This window comes from Tachyglossus aculeatus, chromosome 8 (assembly GCF_015852505.1).
Source record: "Tachyglossus aculeatus isolate mTacAcu1 chromosome 8, mTacAcu1.pri, whole genome shotgun sequence".
Taxonomy (NCBI): Eukaryota; Metazoa; Chordata; class Mammalia; order Monotremata; family Tachyglossidae; genus Tachyglossus; species Tachyglossus aculeatus.
Window position 1 is genome coordinate 17835478 of NC_052073.1, and position 27873 is coordinate 17863350.

Sequence of the window (27873 nt, forward strand, 5' to 3'; positions counted from 1 at the left end):
TTAACGAATACCACTGTTATCATTATTATTATTATTAGTATTCCTCCCCAATGCTTAGCACTTAAATGCTTAGTAAACAAATGCTGTAAAAAAAAAGATTCAAGCATATTGCCATAGTCTGACCTTAATATCCCAGAAAAAGTAAACTGTTGTTGCATAGTGATTACTGCTTTTTTTATTATTATTATTATTAGCTGGGCCGCAAATGACAATTGTCAGCAACATTTCCCACAGTTCTAGGTATCCTTCTTGCAGATATAATTGAGCAGTACGCTCTAGGTAAGGCTGTCCCTGGCACTGAAATTTTGGGAGCACATCTACAATTCATTTGATTCAGAGCCAAGTTACAGAGTCTGCCTGCTACAGGTCATTGCATTTCCTTTTTCTGTCACCAAGGAAAAAAATCATTACTTGTAATTACGAATAAATGGAACATAATTGCATTTGACTTTCTTGCTGGAAAGCATCTCATGTAATGACCCATTTTTGGGTAAACGGCAGGGCTTTCAGACTACTTTTTCCATACTTAAGAAAATTAATTTACACTTCAGCTATTTCCCCCCCCATCCCCACCCCCCACCCCCGCCGTTTTTGCATTAAATCGTAATCTGAATGCAGCCCTGTTGCCTTATTGACATAGCTTCAGGGTCTCCCACACACTAAATCTATGGCTAGAATGTTGCTAGCCAGCAGTTGGGGCAATTAAGTATGCTAAAGCCTTTGACCACTCTCATTTTCACAGATTGGAATATGCACTTTCACCATATTGTCCCTTCTGCCCCTGTCACCAAAGCAGCTGTTGTGGCTACATTAGCCCTGAAGCAGAAACATCAGGACGGTGCCAGCAGACCTCAAAACACTAATTCTAAATGGGGTGATCTATGCCAGCAGACCTCAAAACACTAATTCTAAATGGGGTGATCTAGATCCATATGCCAGTCTCCCCACTTTCCTCCATCTTCCATCCTCCCTGCCAGTCAGGCCGCTGAAGGGCCAGGTACCTGCGGTTTCATCTACACCAGAAAATGGCCCCGAAAAGTCTCAAGGCCAGCTTGAATGTAGCTCAAAATGTAGCCATATTTTCAAGGAAAAATATCAAAAACTGGAAATATCCATTCTGTTTGTGACTGTTGAGCTGCAAATTCCCTTTGGGATGTAATGTCAAACCAAGGTCTCAGTTATGCAGAACCACTAAAAATATCCTGACGCTTTTCCCAGGAGTTTGGGAGCACTGCTTTCAGTTCCCAGGCCAACTACCATTTTAAGAAACTTAGCTCTCCTTCCCCACAATCCCCTAGCCAGGTTTTCTCTGAGTAGGAATACTGGGTGTTCCTTGTTCTGTGAGGCAGCACTGCAACCAGGTAGCCCTACTTTGTCTTAGAGATCAGTTTCAGTGCTCTTGGATGATTTTCGAGAGTTTGTAAAATGCTGTAGGATTTTTCCCAAACTCTGTTCCACAGAGTTTGGTTCCTGGCCATTGTGCCCATCTCCTGATCATCCCAGAAATTGATTTCTGTTGCCTGGATGGTGAAAGGGAGGGCAGGTGTTTCTACTGTTCTCCTGTTCCTCCATGGACTCAGAGAGAAGCAGTGTGGCTCTGTGGAAAGAGCACAGGCTTTGGAGTCAGAGGTCATGGGTTCAAATCCCAGCTCTGCCAATTGTCAGCTGTGTGACTTTGGGCAAGTCACTTAATTTCTCTGTGCCTCAGTTCCCTCGTCTATAAAATGGGGATTAAGACTGTGAGCCCCCTGTGGGACAACCCGATCACCTTGTAACCTCCCCAGAGCTTAGAACAGTGCTTTGCACATAGTAAGTGCTTAATAAATATCATTATTATTATTATTATTATACCCCCAAAAGAATCTCCTGTGGCTTTAGGGCTGCCACATGAACACCATTTCTGTGGACTGGCCAGATATGTGGACACATAATGATTCTCCACCTGTTCTAAAAAGTTGCAAAGTGCAATGCATTATTTTTAAAATTATTAGCAACCAAATACAGTGTTATCAAATAGAGCAAAAACAAAGGGAATTAGTGAATAGAGTTCCCTAAAGTATTACCTTGATTTTGAACTGCCCTCTGATTTGGTAAAGTCCTCCAAAATGAGTAGATAAACTGTCATAGTATCCCACCACCCAGGACATATGTAATCCAATCAAATATAATGTATGGAATATGCACCTGTACCATCTACCAGTGAATAGAATTGTTTTGCTCATCTCTTGAAGATATAGTGTCAGCGAGGGGTGCTTCCAAATGTCTGAGATTGAGGGAAAAGGGAGAGGCTGCAGGAGAGGTCAATGAGAGGGGGCAAGGGAAGAGGTAGGGAAAGGTGGGGAGAAGGGAGGGAGGGGGAAAGAGAGAGAGAGAAAAAGAAAGAACCAACAAGAAAATGAACTGCATAGCTACCGAGATCAAGATTTGGGATTCCAAGAGAGGAAAGGAAGCCCACAGTGATTGAAGCACAAGACACAGACATTCACTCAGATGCTTGCTTAGAAGACCTTTTCCTCAGGCAGCCAGCCACAGCAAGCAGAGACAAAGAATCCCATCTCCTGCTCCTATCTGGAGTGATGTGGCCAGTTGTGGAGAGCTGTTACTATGGGATGAGCACAATTCCCCTCTAAACCATGAGGTCCAGAAACCCTGGAAAACACTTCTGGCAGAAGCACCTGTAGTCTGAATCTAGGCTGCTGCAGTGACAGGGGAGAGGCAAACTTGGCTGCATCCCCTTCCCTTCCCACACACACCCATACACTCTCACTCTCTCACTTTCTCCTCCCCCTTACTTCCCTAGTTGTCCATCTGCTGATGCAGAAAGATCATACAGGCCCCTGCCATGGGCATCATGGAATATATCTATGTATAGCTGGCCTGACTACTCTGAAATGGCTCTGGTCCACACGATTAGTGAGTGGGAGCTATGGGAGTGAAAAACCCAAAATGTTTCTATTCATTGAGCGTCAGGACTTTCAGGCTTGAAGATTTTCTGGGATGGATTGGGGGAATTGTGATGGGGAACATGGGGTTCTGCCACTCTTTACCTTCCTAGTTATGATAACTAGCACTTAAGACAACTCTGAATCTCTACCCTGTTTTAGTTATACAGTATCAAATTGACTCTACCACACTAAGTTTGTAAAGTTTATGTTTGGTAATCCTACCCTGTCTATCCTCAAAGCCTTCCTTCCTGGTTTTTCCTAAAAGCAGGGGTCTGGAAATCAGAAGACTGGGGTTTTAATCCCACTTCTCTCACTGGCCTGCTCTTTAATCTTAAGCAAGTCACATAGCTCCTCTGTACTTCAGTTTCCTCATTTGGTCTCTCCCTCCCCCCCACCAAGACTGTGAACCCGTCATGGGAAAGTGGCTGTGTCCCTTCTGGTTATCTTGTATCTTCCCCTGCATTTAGCACAGTGCTTGGCCCATAGTAATCACTTAACATTAACCAGAGATATTCTTCCCAGTAGTCAAAAAACACTTTATCCATAGGTCCAAGAACTTGCCCAACACCAAACTTGTTTGTGTGACCTAATCCTGCCTAGTACTACGTTGGTGCTTAAAATAATTTTCTTTTAGAAAAACAACAACTACTAAATAAAGCCATACACTTTCCCCGGGGCAGAAGTGGCTACAAAAGGCTACATTTCTAAATTCGAAGTCATTGGGTAGATTCCCCATACTCTTGAAAGACGTAATTCATTTTTATCATGTATTTTGCATTTCCCACCCATCATCTGTACTCCCAGAATTTTGAGGTTTGGGTTGTGGTGGTTGTATTTTTTTTTCAAGAAAGCAAAGCAAATCAGGGTTGAAGTTTATAAAAATAAACTTTTCAGCAATTTCTGCCTGAAAAAAAAAAAAGGAAAAATTCCACCTCCCCCAAGGAGCTGCATTTATTGCACCTGCTGATGTTTGTTAAATGTTAAACTATTTTTCCTCAAATAGTATTCATAAAATAATGGGAAATTTTACTGTTTCAGTAGTTCTTCGCATCCTCTCCAAATAAAATGATTCCAGCATTGTTCTTTCTATGATAAAAGGCACCATGCTGCTTCATCAGCATTTAAACAACAGGCTGCACCCCATGCTCTTTATTTTCAACACATACAGATGATTGGGACATGTTTTCTGTGCTGCTATTTCAGCAGGTTGCTCTGAGAAGCTCCTTCAGGCCTTTTTTCTAGGAAGCTCTGTTCTGCCTTTTGACTCCTCAAAGCCCTGGTGAAAGGGAAAAGGTTGACAATAAGGTTGTTGGTACTTTTTGAATCAATCAGTTATATTTATTGAGCACTTAATGTGTGCGGTGCCCTATCCTAAGTGCTTGGGAGACTACAATACAGCAGAGTTAGTAGATTACTGTTAGAAAATGTATTTGTCTATTGTGAGCTTAGTGTGTGCTCTATACAGTAGGGAATAAACATTCTGGAGTGGTTAGATAAAATCAAAGAGCATGTCTTTGAGTTGTGTGGTTAGTTGTCATTCATTCATTCAGTCATATTTATTGAGCACTTACTGTGTGCAGAGCATTGTACTAAGCACTTGGAAAGTACAGTTCGGCAACAGATAGAGACAATCCCTTGTCATTTTATGAGACAATCCCTTGTCATTTTATGTGCTTATGTGTACTTCAGGAAAAGGGAATACTTTTCACTTCCAGTTGAATGGGAATGTAGAAAACTCCTCAATCCATCTATATAGGCTGTGTTTCCTAAGGAGATACCACTAGAGTGTTTTCCAAAGAGGGAGGAGAATTGGAGACTTCCAAATGTGAGAAAAGTGCAGATTTGTGGGCTACTGGAAGAAGTGGAGACATGAAGGGAAGAGCTGATGAGGCTGGAACATGAGTAGCAAGCTAGAAGCAGAAGGAGGTGATGTCCATTACTTTCAGTATATTTCTTCAAAAGACTTATTTCAGTTGGTTAAGAAATTGATTCAAATGAAATTAAAGTATATGAACTTGGTAAAAATGTATAAAGGCCAGACAGATTCTGTCACCCAGTATTGTATTCATTAAAGTTTAATTCAGTCCTTTTTAATATCGTGCTAAGATGTTTCCATCTTGAAATGGGGCGGTTATAGTTAGCATAAATCTGCCATATATACCGTGGCTTCATTTTATTATCTTTTATTTAACTTGGTAAAAGGTAATTTATTTTTAGTAATTGAATCACTTTTTCCCTTTTGTCAGTAAAGCAGCCCATGCTCCAGAAGCTAGAATATGTATGAACTGCTTTAACTGAAAGCCATGAGCTCTCTGCACTTTTGACCTCTATCATCTGGGTACCCAATAGGGGTGTGGCTTGCTTCATGGTACCCTGATTCCCTTTTACCCCATTCCTTTTAAGAAGGGTAGATTGGCCAGCAGTTTAGTCAGATACTGTAATGAGGGACCAAGCTTATGCTTCCATCTCCAACTCAGTCACTGGTGGAGTGTTCCCTTCCTGTACCTGACTAGCCGTAAACTACTCAGATTTCAAAGTGAGACCCTGAAAATCATGAATAATCCCATTAACAAGGTTGTTCCTAGGGCAGTGGGGGACCTGAAACCAGTCAGTGCAGGGAGGTTCCTTTGGAGCTGTGTGGGTAAGCGAGAAATTAAGGAGCAAAAGTTCGTAGTCCCTAAAGGAAGTGCAAGCAGGTCCTATTAGGTCATAATAATAATAATAATGGCATTTGTTAAGCGCTTACTATGTGCAAAGTACTGTTCTAAGCGCTGGGGGGATACAAGGTGATCAGGTTGTCCCGCGTGGGGCTCACAGTCATCATGCCCATTTTACAGATGAGGGAACTGAGGCTCTGAGAACTTAAGTGACTTGCCCAAGGTCACACAGCAGACACGTTGGCGGAGCCGGGATTCATCATGTGATCTCATGGCACTACTTCTGGCCCTTGTACTTAGCAAGTGGCAGAGGGGGCGTGGAGAGCATGTTCTCTGCCTAGAACAGTCCCTTTCCTTTGTAACACAATAGGAGAGGGCCTGCCTGCAATTATAAGTTAATTCATCATTGGAATTAAATTTCATAAGTACTTGATTAGCCGTAAGAAACAGTATTTTCCACCAGAATTCTGCGTCATCCTCGTCTGCTCTTGAATCCGCCATCCTTTTCCTCCCTTCTTTTCCTGGCTAACCAAGTGCAATTTTGAAATCTTAAGATTGGTGTAGTGATGGAAGGAAGCCTAGTCTTTCTCTACTTCTATTTGGCCTCACAAATATTCCGGCCCCTCAGCTCATCATCTAGGCTGTAAGCTTAGTGTGGGCAGGGAATGTGTCCATTATTTCTGCCACATTATACTCTTCCAAGTGCTTAGTATAGCCCTCTGCACACAGTAAGCCCTCAGTAAATGTGATTGCTTGATTGAAGTGGCTAAGAATTCCACATGCAGAGGGGGCTGCTTTTCAGTTTAGATATCTTCCTCTAAACAATCCCGAGCTCTGCTGCCTAACCTTTAGCTCATTGTGGGCAGGGAATGTGTCTGTTTATTGTTGTATTGTACTCTCCCAAGAGCTTAGTACAGTGCTGTGCGTAAAATAAGGAATCAATGCGATTGAATGAATGAATGAATAACAGCACAGTTAGTCTGCTTCAAATGTAGATTTGAGACCACATTCATTCATTCATTCAATTATATTTATTGAGCACCTACTGTGTGCAGAACACTGTACTAAGTGCTTGGGAAGTACAAGTTGGCAACATATAAAGACAGTCCCTACCCAACAATGGGCTCACAGTTTAGAAGGAGGAGACAGAGAACAAAACAAAACCTATTAACAAAATAAAATAAATAGAATAAATACGTAGAAATAAAATAGAGTAATACATACAAACACATATACATATATACATTCATATTTATTGAGCGCTTACTGTGTGCATAGCACTGTACTAAGCGCTTGGAAGACCACGTGTAACTGACCTTCAGAAACACTTGGGTAGGAGCACTTTGATTAGGGTGTGCTTCAGAACAGTTTTCCAGTTCTAGAGCAGCTTGTGCAATGTAGCTAGGTGAGGTTTTCTGCCAATGTCTCAGATACATAACTAGGCTCCAAATAACTGTTTCCACTAGATTGTAAGCTTTTTGAGAGCAGATATTGTGTCCTCCAACTCTTCGAAACTGTTCCAAGTGCCAAGCACAAAGCTCTGTACACAGTAAGCTCTGTACACAAAATAAAATCGATTCACAATCACAGGAGATTCTCAGGAGCACCAGGAACAGTGCTAAGAACCAAGTTACAAATTACAAATGCTAACGCAGACATTTCCCCAAGCAGTCAGTAATTTCCACTTCAATCAATTAATCATAATTTTTGAGAGCTTACTGTGTGCAGAACACTGAGTGACTGGGAGAGAACAACATAAAATGATAGACACATTCCCTGCTTACAACATGCTTATAGCCTAAAAGGGGAGACAGACATTAATATAAATAAATTGTGGATACGTACTTAAGTGCTGCCAACTTGTACTTCCCAAGTGCTTAGTACAGTGCTCTGCATACAGTAAGCGCTCAACAAATACGATTGATTGATTGCTGCGGGATCAGGTTGGCGGAGGGGCAGTGGTGAATAGAGAAAGCAAGTCAGAGTGAAGCAGAACAGCGTGGGAGAAAAGAAGGAAATGACGGCTTAGTCAGGGAAGGCCTTTCCGAGGAGATGAGGAGACGTGCCTTCAGTAAGGCTTTGGAGTAATTGTTCGTCGGATATGAAAAGGGAGGGTGTTCCAGGCCAGAGACAGCCATGGGCAAGAGGTCAAGGCAAGATAGATGAGATCAAGGTAGAGTGAGTAGGTTGGCATTAGAGGAGCAAAGTGTGAGGGGTGGATTGTAGTAGGAGAGTAGGGAGGTAACGAAGAAGGGGGTGAGGTGACTGAGTGCTTTAAAATAAGGAGTCTCTCATTCAACACATATTCAATCCATCACTAAATCCTGTCGGTTCCACCTTCACGACATCGCTAAAATCTGCCCGTTCCTCACCACACAAACTGCTACCACGTTAATAGAGTCACTTATTATATCTTTCCTTGATTACTATATCAGTCTCCTTGCTGACTTCCCAGCCTCCTGTCTCTCCAGGGCAACCAGTGGAAGTTCTTGAAGAGTGGGGAAACATGGACTGAAAGTTTTTATAGAAAAATGATCCAGGTAGGAGAGTGATGTGTGGACTGGAGTGGGGAGAGACAGGAGGCAGGGAGGTCAGCAAGGCAACCGATACAATAATCAATAATAATAATAATGGCATTTATTAAGCGCTTACTATGTGCAAAGCACTGTTCTAAGCGCTGGGTGGATACAAGGTGATCAGGTTGTCCCACGGAGGGCTCACAGTCAGTCCCCATTTTACAGATGAGGTAACTGAGGCACAGAGAAGTTAAGTGACTTGCCCAAGGTCACACAGCTGACAATTGGCGGAGCCGGGATTTGAACCCATGACCACTGACTCCAAAGCCCGTTCTCTTTCCACTGTGCCATGCTGCTTCCCTAATCAAGACAGGATAGGATGTGTTTGCATTAACATGGTAGCAGTTTGTATGGAGTTATTTAAAGTAATTCCTTGTTGGGCTATTTTATTTTGCTCTCTGCCACATCTGGCCCTATTTTTGGTTTTACTTTTAATGTCAAGTACTCCTTGAAGTTTTTGCTCTGAATTATCACCCCATTCCTGCTTGTTACATGCCAGAGTAATTTATCCATTACTGCTACTTACCAACTATCAACAGCCTGACACATTATATTAAAGCATGTTTCATTATGGCCTGCTCTTTTACAGTCTCTCTCAAAATCACTCTCACAGTTTCCCGCACATCTCTTTCAGCAACAGACTGGGAAAATTGTTGTCATCCATTACTGTCACAAGGCTTGCCCAGCAGAGATGTGATATAACAGTCTTTGTTTTGCTACTGGGAGAATGGTTGCAATCAGACCTCTTAGATGGATACCATTAGGTGTTGAGTAAAGTACATAGGTGACATGGTTGTAACTTTGGAAAACAGATGTGATAGTCAGATGAGCTATATGTTATGTATAAAGAGCATGAACTCAGAAGATTGGACAACCCAACTGTCCTGTAGTCTTATATCTTCAAAAGCTTGAGTCACATTGGCATCACTTTGCCTGTTGGACTATCTGTTTACATTTGATTTTCTATTGCTCCACCTACCTGGCCTTCTTTGGACATTGTGTTGCCTAAGTAGCAAAATTCAGTGTCTGTATTAAACAGTGTTTTAGCCATGGAAATCTTAGATTGTGTGTATGACTTGCCAGATGCAGGTTGTTATGTGACCTCAGATTTCTTCAGGCTAATTGTTAGATTGCAGTAGTTTGCTGATTCTTCAGAGCACTTCATAGTCATTTGCATGTCTTGTTTGTGTGTTTATGATGAGCATGTATCATGTCGTATATATCTACTTCAAGGATCGTCTGTGATCCTCGTTGTTTGGTTGAGAGCTTTCCAAAGAATAAATATACATTCATATACGTGTGTACACACACACTGAGATATAGATAGATGTTGTATGTATTTCTCTGAATACTTTATCATTAAAAATCAGTGTACACTTTACAGCTGAATTCCCAATGTCTTAAAGCTTCTATTAATTTCATAACCTGTGTATTCCCTTCCCTGTGCTTGAGATTCACCATATCACTCCTGAATTTTAAAATCATTTTCATTATTTTCCAATTTCATCATCTTCACAAAATTGCAGCTGCTCTCCAGTGTCCATGCTGTAGGTATAAAAGCACAAGAACACTCAGAAGAGTCTTCTGCATTGCTGCTACTTGAAAGAGAAGGAAATGTAGAGACCTTGGGTCACCTGTGTATCCATTCAACCTCCTGGCATGTTCTAATTTTGTGACTAGGTTATTAAGAATCAGTTACTCATCTGGTTCTTAACTACAGGCTTTCTGGGTTCAAGAGTTCCTCTGATGCGGAGTGTTGTGGACTTTCTCTTTATAGTCAAAGCAAGGTAGAGCATTGAGGCAATTATCCAGATATCTTGAGGGAAGTGATTTTGTTAAATAATTTGGGTTTGGTTTTGTGTTGTATATTTTGAATAACGTGGGAGAGAGGACTAAGGATTGTAATTTACCTGTATTGGCTGTTTATATGGAAAATTTATCTGGATCATTAACTAAATATTGTTTCAGTGTAACTTAATCCAATTAATCTAATCATGGGAGAAAGAAAAACACTTGTGAATAAGTGAATCAAGTACACACATAAAAATACAGTATTTGACTAGCATAATAAGCTTATTCATGAAGGCCATTTGTCTTTCCACCAGGCAGTCAGATTTTAGGGTGTCCTGAGCCCTGTTGAGGTAACTAATATTAGAAAGTAGCAAACTCTTCTTAAAACTGATTGGGGGACAGAAAAATGCTGGGGGTTAGTGTAACTTTGCAGTCTCATGCGTTTTATGTCAGTAATTGCTGTTAGATCTATTTTTTGCATTAGCAAGGATCTGCTTCAGGGAAAGTTGCAGCGGCTTTTAGACCTTTCCATTGGGAATCATTGCAGGAGTTTTTTTTTTTCTTAAGTGTCAGATGGAGGAAATTATGTATTTTCAAATTATAAACTATGGACTTTAAAAAATCGCAGGCTGAGAATCTATCCTACATTCAGAGAAGCAGCATGGCTCAGTGGAAAGAGCACAGGTTTTGGAGTCAGAGGTCGAGGGTTTAAATCCCAGCTCTGCCAATTGTCAGCTGTGTGACTTCGGGCAAGTCACTGAACTTCTCTGTGCCTCAGTTCCCTCATCTGTAAAATGGGGATAAAGACTGTGAGCCCCACGTGGGACAACCTGATCACCCTGTATCCCCCCAGCGCTTAGAACAGTGATTTGCACATAGTGCTTAGCAAATACCATCATTATTATTATTATTATTCAGTACATTTACGTGTTCTACTCTTGGTCCCTCCAATTATCAAAACCAGAACATAATCTTAAAGTTGTTTCTTTGTACCACTAGCTACTTCTTGTTTATGCTGCTGTTACCACAAGAACATTAGTCAGAAAATACTGAGCGTTCATTATTTCTCCCAGTCGGGAGAGTCAATTAGACAAGTTTCCCATTTCTTATTCATTTTGATTCAAGGTCCTATTCATTGGATTAAATCCAGTGTGACTCGTTTTCCTCTCCTTCAGGAGCAGTTAAAATTATTCTTTTACAATGAAATAAAATCTTGAACACTCTGAGTTCCTCTCAGATTTTGAAAAATCCCCATCGTTCAATTGCTTGTCCCTTAGTAATAAGTTAAAGAAGCCAAATGGGCTTTCTTTCTTGAGGTCAGAAGCAATCTTAGGTAAGATCTTTATTTTAATGATAATGCAAGCTCTTATTGCTTTCCTATGGGGCTTTTCCCCAGCCTTACAGTTGCAGAATTTCTAGATTTCATCCTAAGGCCTACTGCTACTCAGGTGGGAATCTCTGCTAAAAGGAAGCTAGAGATGGGAATATCCAGTTTTGTATTCAGACTCAAAGTGTTTGAAATAGCCCCCCATGGAGGTGTTAAAAATGGGTTAGACAAACACATGAAAGAATTCAGTCAATCAGTGGTATTTATAGTGTACTTACTATGTGCAGAGCACTGTACTAAGCCATTGGGAGAGTACAATGCAGTAGAGGTAGTAGACAGGACCTTGCTCTCAATGAGCTTACATCTAGCTGGGGGGACAGACATTGAAATAAATTACAGATGGGCGAAGCAGCACAGTATAAGGATATGTACATAAGTTCTGTAAGCCTGGGGATGGGGTAAGTGTCAAAGTGCTTAAAGGATAAAGACCCAAATGCATAGTGGGTGCAGAAGGAGGGTGAGTAGGGTGGGGAAATAGCAGTTCCTCAGGGAAGGTTTCTTGGAGGAGATTTCAACAAGGCTAGGATTCATAGAGGCAGTGTGAATTGATTTTGCATTTTAATAGGGAATTGAGCTAAAACATCCTGTGATCTCTCTTCTTTCTCTGCTTCTGCAACCCGATTTCTTGCAGAAATTATTTAGGGCCTCTAGTCCTGCTCTGTCCCCAGTAGACTGCTTACATTTCCTCCATCAGCTTATTTTTTGGAGCAGGAAATGACTAAAACCCCCGCCTAGATTTAATATTTATCTTTAAAACACTGATGGGTAAATGTGATTTATTCCACAAGCCTGCATATCAATGATAGATATATTTGCTTTTATCGTTAATTTGAAATGTATTTATAACTCATTAGAAGCATCATTTGAAAGTAGTGCAACACAAAATTGAGTTGTCTAGGTTTCAGTTCAACTGACATTCTAGCATGCCCCTCCCTTCAGTAGCCAGAAACAGTCTCCTGGTGTGTTTAAATGTTATTCTTACAGTAAATCTGTGAACAGCATAGTGAAGTGGAAATCGTCAGCATTGACTTAGCCTGGTTCATCTATGTTCCTTCCACTCTAACCTTGAAGAATTCACTAGGCCTCTTTGCTCTAAGAGATCAGTCTGTTTTCACTTTTTCCCTAAATCCAGTTAGTTGTTTTTTTTAAGTTTAATAAGAAAAAAATCCCACTCTTACCACCCAGAAAGCTCTAGAACCAGCTTCTCTAAGGGACCCAATAAGTCAAATTGTTCAATTAAGCATTTGTGGAGGAGGACTTTACAACGTTTGAGCTCTCCCTGGGTTAACAGCTCCCCTAGGGTTCCTGCATAAGTGCCTGCTGGCCATCAATCTTTGTGTTTCAGCTAGGTTATTTCCTAATCTGATGAGGATAGGTTTTCCCACAGACCTTTCTGAAGAGACTTTATTGAGTCCTGAATGTGGTCTCCTGCTGGCCAGCCCTGAAGCCTTTATAGCAAGCATAGTTGACATCCCAGCCCCTCCTACATCCTAGGTATACCAGATAGTGAAGTTTTTAATGTATGTGGTTTGGGGAATTTCATAGCAGAAAATAGGTTCTCGTAGCTACATCAATCAATCAATCAATCGTATTTATTGAGCGCTTACCGTGTGCAGAGCACTGTACTAAGCGCTTGGGAAGTACAAGTTGGCAACATTTAGAGACAGTCCCTACCCAACAGTGGGCTCAGCTAGATGAGATCTACCACCATATGTTTTTCAGCGGGCTATTCATATGGATCATAGATTCTTTAGAATTACAGAGGCCTTTCAAATATAATTAGAATGTATTATTAGTATTATTGCTATTGTTATTATATTTTGTAAGTGCTTACTGTGTATCAAGTACTGTTCTAAGCATTGGGGTATAGATAAGTTAATTAGGCCAGACAGTTCCCATCCCACAGAGGGCTCTATAGAAACATATAAGATTATCATTTCCCTGTTTTCCTCCTGTCCTTCCTCCTTCCTTTATTCTCTTATTATTTTTATCTTTCCTTTGCTCTTTCTGACATAACATTTTTATAGTTTGTAAATATCCAGTCATAATACATAGGCTTTTATAATAAAATAGGCAAAAAGGTGAATTATTCAGGTAATGATGTTTATCGTGGTCTCATCATATCTATGCCATTCCTATAAAGTTGTGCATCAAAGATAAATATCTCACTGCAGGATTTCACTAGTACTTTTATACATTATGTTATTTTTCAGCTCCCATAGTGAGTATTGGCCTTTTAACTATCCTACAAATATATGACTTTATGACCCAGAATGCATGTATAAAGCAATCGATTTCTTAATTTACTTGAGTAGTTTTATTTTAGCTTCAGAACTCTTGTTTTAACTCTTCAGAGGTTTATTGGAGAAAGCATTAAGTTTGATGAGAATTTTCACAAATTATATACATATTCCATTGTGACATATACCCCAAAACGTTATTTTTCAAGTTTCAATTGGTGTTTCCCCAGCCTGGTATTGTAAGTCTTGGTGAACATCTAACCCCCACTACAGCCTTGGTGATTCTGATAATTTCAATCGTATCCCCTCTCAGCCTGCGTCTTTCCAGATTGAAGAGTCATAGGCTGTGAGCTCATTGTGGACAGGGATCTTGTCTACTAACCCTATTGTATTGTACTTTCCTAGGCACTTAGTACAGTGTTCTGCACATATTAAGCTTTCAGTAGATACCACTGATTGATTTTCTGTCTATACCCCTTCAAAAGCTGTTCCATCCCCTTGACCATCTTGGTTGCTCTACTCCATACCTTCTCCATCTCTATTCTGCCCTTCCAAATATGGGGCAACTAAAATTGCTCATGGTATTCCCACTTTAGGCACATCAGGTGATACATCTGAAAGGTTCCAATCTCCCATGGTCCCAAGTTGCTAGTCCCAGTAATAGGAAATTCCCAAGGCTCCTTTTCTCCAGGTTTTGAAAGTTTTCCTAGTCTTCTTTTCCCCTCATATTCGGTAACTCTGTGGTCTGTGACAGCAGCTATTTTGCATTCTAGGCCAGTCTAATACTGTGGCATAGGATAAGCTGCATCGTGTAAATTTACTATTTGACTTCAGCAATTCCACATCTGCATCACTTAGAAAAAGTCAGGACCCTGATATGCTGTAGTTCCATTGTGCTGATCTTTGCTCCAAGGCTTGGTGTGGAAAAAATAGGAAACTTTCCTGTGCCCAGCTAAGAATGGTGATAATAAATAGACAAGCAAGCTCCCTGGATGGGGTATTTCTTAAATGGCCCAATTAATATGCAACCTTATGGCTTCCTGTATAAAACCCAAATGAAAAAATAAAGTAGAAATGGAAACTAGACAAACTGAAATACAAAATGATAAAAACGGTTTCCAGTCCCCGATGCTGATAGGTTGATGAAACTTGTTTTGATCAATACTTAGAAGTCTTCAATAAAAGCAGCTGTGGTCTGTAAATTTCCCCATCACGAAACTTTGATGAATGGAACAGCAGGTTTGGCTCTTCTGAGACGTTGACCGAAAGACCATCAAGGGTTTTAGGAGAATGAGTAAATCTTTGCTGAGGGAGAAGCCAACCCACCCCTTGTGCTTCCAGGATGCTGACCCTGTGAACTCACAGTGGTTGGTCTGGGCCTCGTTGGCTGTTAGAATATTAACTGTGAGGTGAGTCATCATGGAGTTCTGGGGACAACAATGATTATTTTTCAGAATTAAGATAAGGCTTTTTGGCTCCAGAGCCAGACATGTCGATGGAGTTGCCCGTGTCTGACAGCCAAAGAGGTTAATACTTTATGAATACAGCCGGTAAATTGGATGTGGGAACTCTGTTCCTCCAGCATAGTTAGGAAAGTACATTTTTTAAAGAAGGATTTAGATAAAACAGCTTATTAGTATAGCGAGGCTTACCCAGCATTTTAAAGTTTGTTCTTATCTTCAGTGTTTCTCAAGGGTGGAAACCTCCAGGATGTTCCAGTCCTTTGCGCTAGATCTTCAGCTGTGTGAAATAGCTTGGAATCTCACTAGAATAAAACTGCCACCAAACTGAGGAACTTTTGCAGTTTACATAAAGGAGCACAATGAAAACAACTTTGGGTGGGGACTGTCGGGAAGAAGGGAAGATGTAGAGGGGCTTTACAAAAACATAGCAAATCGGCTTATTTCCTTTTTAGATGCAGTATTAGTTGCATATTTGTGAGTTCCACTAAGAATAAAGCACTTTACAGAAACTTTTAAGGAAGTGTCTGAGAATGGGCCACTTGAATTTACAGCCTTTCTAGGCTGAAAGGGCTATCCATGGTTCGTAGAGACTATTTTAGCCCTCCCTCCTTCTTAACCTCCCCTATTTCCCCACCTCTAATTTCTAAGCAAGTCTTCATCTAAACAATTCCAGACATTTGGACAGTGACTGAATTTTCTATTTTTTTGATAGCAGTAGCAACAGTAATTTCTTGAAGATCCACTGGTTGCACAGCACTGTACTAAGGGCTTGGGAGGTACAAAAGAGCTGCGACATATTTCTGTCTGCAAGACACTTAGACTCTAATGGAGGGAACAGAGGTAAAAGTATTTGCACTCTGAGAACTGGATATACAGTTGAATAAATGTAAATGCATAAGTACTGATGATGAGTCTCAGGTAGATAGGGGATAACAATGGCAGAGGGGTATATATTACTTTTTTTAGATGCTGGAAGTTATAGATGGTATATTGGAAGAGCCCTTCTCAGGTCGCACCTGGAGAGTTTCCTATACTTTACCATTTTTGACTGTGGGAGGGAGAGTCAAGCAGAGGCATATCCATTCCATTCCTAGCTTGTGCAGTGGCTAGCGAGTGGAAGGCAATCTGCTACAAGTCAAAACTCACCTGTGCTGGGCAGCAGTGGTATGGAAGAGAGTCAAGAGCGGTGGCCTCGAGTTTACTGAGTGAAAGGAGGCAATGGTAAACCACTTCGGTACCAAGAAAACTCTATGGCTACCCTACCAGAACATTTGCAGATGGAGGTGGGCATTCTGGGGGAGATGTGTCCATGGGGTCGTTATGGGTCGGAGATGACTCGAAAGAGTAAGACAAGTTATTGGAGGAGGTGGGCTTTTGAGCGGGCTTTGACTATGGGGAGCATTGTGGTAAGATTTAAGGGGTTGGAAGAAGTTCCAAACTGGTGGTGGAAACAGTGTGAGCTAGGCGGCCAAACTAGTTCAGTTGGGAGAGCGTTAGATTGAAGATCTAAAATAGTTTGTTCCCAGGTTTTGTCAGCCTGTAGCTTTCTAGACTGTCAGCAAAAATTTCTAGGAATATGAAGAACTGGCTAAATTCCCTGGGCAACTGGGAAGGTTATTATAACAGGTATGAAAAGTACAAAATAGGTAGATGATTCAGTATAAAAAATTGGGTGGCAGGGGAGAAACCTCTAATCATTTTCCCTCGTTTCCATGACTATGTGCAAGGTCCTTGAGAGATTCTATATATAATGGCAAAATTGCAGACTCACAGATGCATCGCAGATCCAGGATTTAGGCCAAAGGTTCAGCTAGTCTTCTGCTTCAATAGAGCAAATGGGGTCAGAATAGAAGCTTTCTATTTTGATTTCCTGTTGAAACAAGAGTAGATTCAGAAGTTAAAAGAACAGCACAGTAGCTCCTGGTGTAGAAAGACTGTATTTTTTTTTTCTTTCCTTCGACTTTATTGCAAAGTCCTTCAGAAGTTTCTTCCTAAAACATGAGACGGAAAACACTATGCCCTCTCCTGACAACCTCCAATAGTACATTATTGAACAGTCTCAAGTCAAATAGACCATTTGAGCTATGTGAAGAAAAAAGCAATATGAAAATGGATCCATTCCCGCTGTTGTTTCCTTTTAGCTGAGGATGACATTAGTAAGTTGTAGCCAGATATAGAAAAGCACACATTCTCTCATCCCTGAAATTCCTTTAATTGTAGAGGTTGTTCCTCTCCTCATGGTTCCACCCTAACCACTGGAAGGCTGCTGGCTACCCCTCTGCCTAGGGTTGCTCTTCCACCTTCCAGACTTCCTACTTAGTCACTCCTCCACCTCGACTCAGTCGCCTTCATGTCCCCAACTTCTCCACACCCGCATTTGGCCCAAAAGCCATCAATACCCTTCTACCACACTATTCCTAAGTCTCCTCAGGCTGTTCCTTTCTCCAGCTTTTCTCCTATCCCCTGACTCTCAACCACTTTGCTGCTCTTCTTGTCCAGGAGATGAATGAGAATGAAATCTGAGCATGAGCCTTTCAAGGACAAATTCCTCAGTTCCACTTCAAAAGGGGATAGGGGAAATTGTCCAGGGAATGTTATGTCAGCATTTCCTTTCTGTCTGTTACCCCACTACAAAAGAATTTATGGATCTGTGCTTTGAGCCATGTACTGTGTGTTCCAATAGATATAACAACAACAATGATTACTATTATTAATTGTAACACTAATAATAACACAATAACTTTGCCCCCTCCTACCTCACTTCACTAGTCTCCTGCTACAACCCAGCCCTCACACTTTGCTCCTCTAATGCCAGTCAACTCGCTGTACCTCGATCTCATCTATCTCCCCCCCGACCTCTTATGCACGTCATGCCTCTGGCCGGGAACACCTTCCCTTTTCATATCTGACAGAAAACTACTCTCCCCATCTTCAAAGCTTATTGAAGGCACATCTACGAGAGACCTTCCTTAACTAAGCCCTTGTTTCCTCTTTTTCCACTCCCTTCTGTGTCGCACTGACTTGCTGTCTTGTTATTTACCACCCCCCTCCCATAGCATTTATGTTCATATCCATAATTTGTTTCTATTACTGTTTGTCTCCCTCTGTAGACTGTAAGTCTATTGTAGTGTTCTGTTGTACTCTCTCAAATGCTTTATACAGTGTTCTGCACACAGTAAGTGCTCAATAAATATGATTAATTGGTTGATCATGGTATTTGTTAAGTGCCTACTGTGTGCCAAGTACCGCAGTATGTCCTGGGGGTAGATATAGGATACTCAGATGAGACACAGTCCCTGTCCTTTATGGGGCTCACAGTATAAAGGGGAGGGAGAACAGATATTGAATCCCATTTTACAGATGAGAAACTTTAGCCATAGAGAAGTGAAGTGACTTGTCAAAGGTCACACAGCAGGCAAGTGCCAGAGCTGAAGTTAGAACCCAGTTTCTCTGACTTTCACGCTCATGCTCTTTCCTCCAGGAATGCAAGCACAATATCTCGCTGCTACAGATTCAGTGCAGTGACAGCCATGAGAAAGCTGGGTGGGGAGGATGGGTGTTGGAATTGCATATACAGTTGTACACCTGAGCACAACTGGGTAACTTCTCTTGAAAATGTAGATGTATTGCAATGGTTTACTTGTTAGGGACACCTACCCGTAGACTTGCATGCAATTAGTTAGAATCCATTCCAGAACCAACCTCAACTTGATAGTCAATCACTGGTAAGTAAATTTACACTGCAAATCCTGCACTTCCCCCCGCTTCATTCATTCAATCGTATTTATTGAGCGCTTACTGTGTGCAGAGCACTGTACTAAGCGTTTCATCTTCCCTGCCTTCCCTGCTCCCAGTGGATTTCCTCCCCTGCTCCCTGGACCCATAAGGCAGCCCTCCCCTCCTTTATATATTCACTCCCTCCTCCCATACTTCATGAAAAAGTATATAACTGGAAAGGAAGATAATTAAAGAAAGAAAACAATAGAGTTTTGTAAATAAGATCACTTTCATTGTTAAAGGATCTTCTGTTGCATTTAGCATTGAAAAAGACTACGACTACATGAACTAGATGGTTGTGAGCTCTCCAAGAATGATCCTATGTCAATCCTAAATATTGTAATTCAAAAAGCTGGGCTTTTGCTTTTCTCTCCTGGCTAGTCTTTTATATTATCCACTTATTGCAGAATTTTTTTTCAATAGAAAAGGCACTTTTTCTGTATTTTTGTAGCATAATTTTTGGGCAGCATCACAAGCACACTGGGCTCATACTCCAACCCCCAGCTACTTCCGCTCACACTGATCCTTTTCCAAATGACATGATGCCTTCTGGTCCAACATTCTGCCTGTTTCGTATTTCAGCCAAAGAGCCAAGAGAGTCTCTTTCCTCCGAGCCTGGGAAAATACCGTGGCGACCCGCTGATCGGTGATAGATTCCCACAGGAGGGGGGCCACTGTCAGATGACCCAGAAGTTTGGTGCTGATCCAAAGTGGAAGCTGGGGAGCTTTTGTCAAAGATTTCAGAATGGAAACCAGATTGACAGGTTGCTCAGTAGGGGTCAGACTTCGACTCATAACAAGACCATCAGTTCAGCAAACAGCCAGCAAATAAAAGCCCAGATCAAGCCACCAAAACGTTTGCCCCTGTGCTGATCCTTTGAAAGATAGCTGGGAATACAGCCCTGGTGTGCTCTGTCATCTCTAAATGCACTCCAGGAAATTTGTGCACCCTTCCAAAATAAGTCCGATCCCTTAACTAGCACTTTTTCCTTTCGGACTGCTTGTGAGGAAGCATCCTATTATGTAGGCTGAAAGAGAGATTAGGAAAGATGAAATTTTCAACCAGTATGTTTTCCGCTGTAAAACATATACCAGTGAATATTGTTAATACCTACATAATCAAAGGAAATGGGCTTTAGATTGTAAGCTTCTTGAGAGCAGGGAACATGCATCCGTTCACCTCTGTTGCACTCCCCCAAATGCTTAGTACAGTCCTCTGGGCTCAGTAGGTGCTCGGTAAATATACCTTCTCTGGTAGAAAGAGAGCCATATATGAGTGGCTATCTGGTCACTATCAGAGCATCTCTGAGTTATTTAGAGTGTTATTCTTTGAGAATTCAGCTCTTGCCCTCTTTCTAAGGATGATGACATATGAAACTATAATAATAATAATAATAATGATGGCATTTATTAAGCGCTTACTATGTGCAAAAACACTGTTCTAAGCGCTAGGGAGGTGATCAGGTTGTCCCATGGGGGGCTCACAGCCTTAATCCCCATTTTACAGATGAGGTAACTGAGGCACAGAGAAGTTAAGTGACTTGCCCAAAGTCACACAGCTGACAGTTGCCAGAGCCGGGACTTGAACCCATGACCTGTGATTCCAAAGCCCGGGCTCTTTCTACTGAGCCATGCTGCTATAAATATCCCTACTTAAATACAGCCCTGTCCTGCCTGATTTATCATCATTTCTCTCAGTATTGAAGATGAGTGATCTCAAAGGAAATCTTGGTCTCCAGGCAAGTGGCATTGAAGCTCTAGTAGAAAGAAGCACTGCTTTCTCACTGTCTCTTTTCCTTGGGTTCAGTGGGTGAAGTAACAGAGAGAAGCTTGCAGTGACAATTCATGAAATCACAATCTAGGCTGTTTAGGGCTTTGAGCATCCCAAGGAGGTTTAAGTTATTTGAGGGTCTTTTAGATTTGGGGAAATTAAATTCTGTTTCTTTAAATCTCTTGTATAGTCCCAACTAGAACTTAATTTTGATGAATAAATATGTGCATACATACTCTCTGAAATTCCCCACACGTTTAAATCAGTATAGCTGTGAAAGATATTAATTTTAATATGGGTGGGTAAGTAAAAGAGACTTTAAAAATAATTTTCCTTTTCACAGCACATTAGATGTCAAATTTTCCCTTGGTCCTAAACCGGCTTCTTTTTTACCTCTTGCCATTTTCCCCATCCATAATCTCCCATAAATATAAAACTTGTGTGCACCAGTAACTGATCTTGGAAGCCACTTAAGTTGTCCACATCAATCTATCAGTGGTATTTATTGAGCACCTGCAGTGTGCAGAGCACAGTACTAAGCATTTGGGAGAGTACAGTACAACAGAGTTAGTTAGACATGTTCCCCGCCCACAGCAAGCTTACAGTCTCAAGGATGAGTTTACAGGCTAGAGGGACAAATATAAAATGGTAATTACATTTGAAAATGACAAATTGTGCTTGCAGTCAGTCATCATGTCATTTGGATATGGATAGAAGGAAACTCTGACCAGAAAACTAGAGAAGTGAAGGGTAGGATACTCAACACAACTGGACATAATGTATATGAATCTTTAATTTTTTTAATGCACACAATGAGCATTCTCTTTGTAAAATGTCTCAGAGTTTGAAAATGAAAATAACACAACAAACTCATTCAGCAATGTTCACAGTCTCGTACTGAGCAGAATGAGTATGAGATTTTAAACTGTCAGCGCCCTTAGGGTGAAATATAATAAAAAGGAGAGAGATCCTTCCCTCTCTAAATGAGGGACACTATTTGTTTCTCAAAAAAATACCCCGCTCCCTTTCCCTGCATTAGATTTCAGAGATTAAATGTTTTAATTAACTGTGGCAACAAACTTTTCCATAGAAGAAGATGGAAAAGAAACAGATAAGCAGCATGGTGTAATGTAAAGAGCATAGGCCAGGAGTCAGAGGACTTGGGTTCCAATTCCAGTTCTGCCAATTGCTTGCTGTGTGATATTGGACAAGTCACAACTTCTCTGTGCCTCAGTTTCGTCAACTCTGGAATGGGGGTTCAATACCTGTTCTCCCACTAATTTACACTGTGAGCTCAATGAGGGACAGGGACTGTGCCCAACCGATTAACTTGTATCTAGCCCAGCACGTAAGGAATACCATTAAAAATAACAAACTTAATGAAGTTTGGATGGTTTATGTCCCTGGAACCAGTATTTGTTTCAAAGAGTTGTTTCCTCTGTTAGGCATCTACAGTCATCATATGTACACAGGGTTGGGAAGATGCTGATAATCTCATGACCCAAAGGAAACCAGAGATTCTTATCAAATTTAGCCCTGAAATTTTCATTAAGGAAGTCTCTGTTGAAAGATGTTCCAATTACTTGTAAGCCATTTGGTTGGCTAGGTCAGTAAGTTTAGAGGCAGAGCTCGTCTTTGTACATTTATAACGACTTTGGAGCATGTCCAGCTGGAATATTCTAAAGTACAGAAAATGCACTTCTGAGGTTTTTGTGTCACCATGGTGGATCTTGCGAGTTCTTCGGTGGGAGTCAACTCTTGAGTTCTATTGTTTAGACTCATATAGACCCACCAACCGCTTGAAGGGTAGGTACATTCATTAATTCATTGTCGTATTTATTGAGCACTTACTGTGTGCACAGCACTGTATTAAGTGCTTGGAAAGTACAATTCAGCAACAGATAGAGACAATCCCTACCCACCAACGGGCTCACAGTCTAGAAGGGGGAGACAGACAACAAAACAAAACAATAACATCAAAATAGGTACATCAGAAAGTGACATTTTGGGATAGAGGCACATTAACACTAACACTCGGATATCCAATCATGATATCCAATAAATAGAAAAGTTCAGACTCAGTTGAAGATTGAAAACATACTACGCTGATCCAAGCACTTTATCATATCCCACCTTCACTACTGCATCAGCCTTCTTGCTGTCCTCCCTTGTCTTCCCCGACTCCAGTCCATACTTCACTCTGCTGCCCAGATCATTTTTCTAAAGAATATTCAATCCACATCTCCCCACTTCTGAAGGACCCCCAGTGGTTTCCCACACAGCAGAAACTCCTTTCCATTTGCTTTAAAGCACTCAATCAGCTGACCCCCTCCTACCTTACCACACTGATTTCGTACTACAGTCCCAATCTGGGATCATAATGGCAAGGGGACGCGCGAGTTTGGGCAAGTCATTTCTCTGTGCCTCAGTTCCCCCTCCTTCCTCTCCCCCTCCGCCCCCTCTCCATTCCCCCCTGCCTTACCTCCTTCCCTTCCCCACAGAACCTGTATATATGTGTATATGTTTGTACGTATTTATTACTCTATTTATGTGTTTATTTTACTTGTACATATCTATTCTATTTTATTTTGTTAATATGTTTTGTTTTGTTCTCTGTCTCCCCCTTCTAGCCTGTGAGCCCATGGTTGGGTAGGGACTGTCTCTATAGGTTGCCAACTTGTACTTCCCAAGCGCTTAGTACAGTGCTGTGCAAACAGTGAGCTCTCAATAAATACGATTGATTGATTGCACGCTGCACTCTTCTAACACCAACATAGTCATTGTACTTCATCTCATCTACCTCACCACCAGTCCCTTTCCCAGTCCTCCCTCTGGCCTGGAACTTCCTCTCCCTTCATATACAACAGATTACTACTCTCTCCTCCTTCAAAGCTTTATTAAAATCATATCTCCTCTAGGAAGCCTTCCCCAAAGAAGTCTTCATTTCCTCTACTCCCTTTCCTTTCTCCGTCACCCTTGCACTTGGAGCTGTACCCTTTAAGCACTTGATATTCATCTCACCGTCAGTCCTGAAGCATTTATGTACATATTTGTAAATTTTTTTTTAATCTCTGTCTTCCCCTCTAGACTGTAAGCTCCTTGTGGGCAGTGATTGTGTCTACCAACTCTATTGTAGTGCTCTTCACACCGTAAACAATAAATATAACTGATTTTCATATTTTATCTCCACTGTATAATTCTGTCCTCCCTCCCCTATTTTTGAGGAATAAATATGATGATTTTGAAAATATAGATAGACAGTAGGACAAGGTGTAGGGTCTGAAGGCACTAGTGTAGCAGAAATTTGCAAACTCTGTAAAGGGTAGGGGAAAACTGAGAAAGGTTATTTTAATTCACCAAGTTCCTGGTCTGTGTAGAACTTGGGAGAATGCAACAGAAGTAAGAAATGTGGTCTTGAGTACTCTCTTACCTTTGTCTTTCTCCCCTCCTTTCCTTCTTTTTATTCTTCTCTTTTTAATCCTGCTCCCTTATTTCTAGACTGAATTTTCCATGTAATAGCCACTCCTATCTTTTTGGGCAGGAAAAATTCATTCATTCAGTCGTATCTATTGAGTGTTTACTGTATGCAGAGCACTGTACTAAGCGCTTGGGAAGTACAAGTCGGCAACATATAGAGACGGTCCCTACGCAACAGTGGGCTCACATTATGCCCCCAAATGGGGCAATTATGTGAATAAGTACAGTGTAGCTTTCCATTATAATCCAGTGATTTTCTGTATGTGTATGTCCCCACCCCTGCGAAGATGGTAGCATCTAATCACAACATATATGAGATTAAAGTCAAAAGGTGTTCGTTGTCAATGGCTATATCACTGTTATTTGGATTCAGTTGGCTCAGTTTTGAGAACACCGGAACAATATGATTGGGAGCTGGGTTATTTTATACATCTTCAATGCTATAGGCAATGTCAGCCAACTTAATTGCTTTGGCAGCACCCTATTAGTGCCAGAATTAAGTGGCTTCCCAATGATTACATTGACTTTCATTTGCTCTATCATAGCAATAATCAAACAAACAAGCCATTCAGTTAAAAGGCTTTTTTCACTCTCTTGAAATCTATAACATCCATGAGTTTCTTATGCACTATGTACATCAAGGCCTTGTTAAAAAAAAATTAAGTAAAGAGAATTGGTGGGAGGAAAAATTTGACCAATTCAGGATGCTAAAGAAAACAGCTCATTAACTGATATTTACCCAGGTACTTTCCAGGTTTAAAAAGAGAGACTACTCACATTCTACCCCAAATCAAGCAGAAACATAATGCTTTAATGGCATGTATTTAAAAAGAATGTTCCAATCACTCTTGATTTCTTTAATATTTACTCTTCAATTAATAAACATGATATTAGGCGTTCCCCAGAGTTTTTAACTTATCCAATACAATTACTTGTGTTTTGTACATGTGGCTTAGATAGCGTCCTCTGGAAATAGGCATAAGCGTTCATCAATAGAAAAATAAGGCCCAGAAAGGTTATTCTTGAGCACTTAGTGTCAGTAGGTTAGTTGGGGCCATTTGACTATTGGACAGAAGGGGCAGCTGTTGGGCAAAAGGCCCCCCTCATCCTCTTCACTTCGCTATGCCTTCTCACTGTTGTCTAAAAATAACCCAGTACTAAGGCCAAGGGGCAAAATGTACCCAAACGTAGCCTGTATAAATGCTCTAGAGAGGTACAGTGATTGAACATTTTTAGTTTATGGGAACTGTCAGAGTATTGGTCTGGTCCTGAATTCAGGATGATGATTCCTTGTCAATCCCCCATACAAATGAGACTTCTGGGATCAAGGCTGCCTTAGGCAGCAACTTGAAACTAGTTCAGAGGATTTGGTGTATTTCTTAATGCCAACGTGTCTAGTATTGCCAGCCATCAGAGAATGTCTTTTTAATGAGCTTTTTTTTTGGTCTCAATTCAGTATAGTAAGGTTGGAAATCACTAGATTGGTTTTGTTGAGACAAAGGTAGTGATTTGGGAGTGGGTGAGTGACAGTGTGTGTGTGTGTGTGTGTGTGTGTGTGTGTGTGTGTACACCCTTGATTGGCCTGTAGCTGTATAGGACCACCAGCTGCTGACACTTGACGCGTGCTGAGATGCACACTGTTTGTCGCTGGCAGCGGTGATGTCAGTGCTCCTGGAGCTGATTCAGATATTGGACTACTGGTTTGTGATCTGAATCATGTTGCTTTGTCTGCATGAACCGGGGAGAGAAGAAGCAGGGAGAAGCAGGAAACTGTTCTGGATTCCAGATGCAGTCTTCCTGGACTGAGTGAGACGACTGCAGAGGCCAGAACACAGCCTTGCCGCTGGCCATTGGCTGATGATAAGAAATTGACCTGGGCTGCCGGGGCCTCTGAGGATGCTCCACTGTGGAGCAGAGCATCAGGGTCACCCCACTCAAGAGTGAATTTTAGACTGTGAGCCCAATGTTGGGTATGGACTGTCTCTATATGTTGCCAATTTGTACTTCCCAAGTGCTTAGTACAGTGCTCTGCACATAGTAAGCGCTCAATAAATACTATTGATGATGATGATGATGGGCAGTGTGTTGTTATTAGGACATTGCAGCAGTGGGCTAAGGCCCTACAGCAGGTTCTGTATAGCAATGCCTGCAGAGTTCATTCATTCCATTCAGTGGTATTTACAGTGCTCTGCACACAGTAAGTGCTCAGTAAATACGATTGATTCTATACAGTTCAAAGGACAGTGATGAGGATGATGATGACGGGATTTCGGGAGAGGCAGCGTGGCTCAGTGGAAAGAGCACAGGCTTGGGAGTCAGAGGTAATGGGTTCTAATCCTGGTTCTGCCACATGTCTGCCATGTGACCGTGGGCAAGTCACTTAACTTCTCTGAGCCTTACTTACCTCATCTGTAAAAATGGGGATTAAGACTGTGGGACAACCTGATCACCTTGTATCCCTCTCCCAGTGCTTAGAACAGTGCTTGGCACATAGTAAGCACTTAACAAATGCCATTATTATTGTTATTATTATTTGTTAAGCGCTTACTATGTGCCAAGCACTGTTCTAAGTTCTGAGCACTGTTCTAAGACAACTAAGCACTGGGGAGGAATACCATAAAGGATAAATAAGACATGTTTTGATCCTAAGGAAGAGCCTGGGAGTTTGGCAGTGGGTCCATAAAATGGGTTCTAATCCTGGCTCTGCCACTTGTCTGCTTTGTGGCCTTGGCCAAGTCATTTCATTTCTCTGTTGCCTCATCTGAAGAATGGGGATTAAGACAGTGAGTGCAGGACAGGGACTGTGTCCAACCTGATATACTTGTACCCACCCCAGTGCTTAGTACAGTGCCTGGCATATATTAATGGAACATCATTATTATTATTGTAAGATTGAAATACATAAAGGCGACAAAAGAACAACACTGAGCAAAGTAAGAAGAGCTCAAAGCTATTGTGGATGAAAGAGCCAATTGAATAGACAGGGTCATCCAGTGGCCATCCAGTACACATATTTTACCCGATTAAAGAACTATTATCCCTCCTACTTAGACTGTGCATGTCACATGAGACAGGAACTATGTTCAACCTGATTAACTCGTATCTGCCCCGGTGCTTAGAACAGCATTTGAAACATAGTTAGTGCTTAACAAATGCCATAAGTATTAATCAGCCACCTTCCCAGCTTTCTGCTGTTAGATTCTACCCTTCTTCCTGCCTCTCCCTGCTCAGGGAAGGCAAATTGGGAGCAGAACCTTGGGATGATAGAGCAGGGGCAGGTCCTTGGCATCAGGGTTCATTCATTTGTTCAATCATATTTATTGAGCACTTACTGTGGGCAAAGCACTGTACTAAGCGCTTGGGGAAGTACAATATAACAACAAACAGACACATTCCCTGCCCACAACGAGATCACAGTCTAGACGTCTGATAGGTTCAGAGGGCTGACACCACTGCTCAAATGTTAATTTGGCACTTATAAAATTTATTCTATATGGTTTTATAAGGGAAGCATTCAGTCATATGTACTGAGTGCTTACTGTGCACAAAACACTGTATTAAGCTTTTTCTGCTAAAAGTAATTTTCAGGAAACTGGATATGTGTCCTTTTGCTCTCTGTTTGGTTCGTATCCTTTAGGAGTCTTGTGGAAATAATGCAAAATATTTATTTTCGTAGCTCCAATTGTAGCTGAAGAGCTGTAATTCAAGGTGAGTTGACATAGCAGTCACAAGAGGTAACTTGTTTTGTTGGTGCAGGTTTGTTGGTGTCTGGTTGAGTGGTGAGAAGCT

The 27873-nt window shown here is 41.3% G+C and overlaps 1 protein-coding gene and 1 non-coding gene across 2 annotated transcripts in view; both read left to right on the forward strand.

Annotated features, from left to right (window-relative positions):
- CDH4 (cadherin 4) overlaps window positions 1-27873 on the forward strand; it is a 724668-nt gene that overhangs the window by 194686 nt on the left and 502109 nt on the right. The window lies entirely within an intron of this gene.
- LOC119931874 lies at window positions 16058-16195 on the forward strand. Its single transcript, XR_005452179.1, has one exon. It is a non-coding gene; the product is annotated as a small nucleolar RNA SNORA7 (small nucleolar RNA).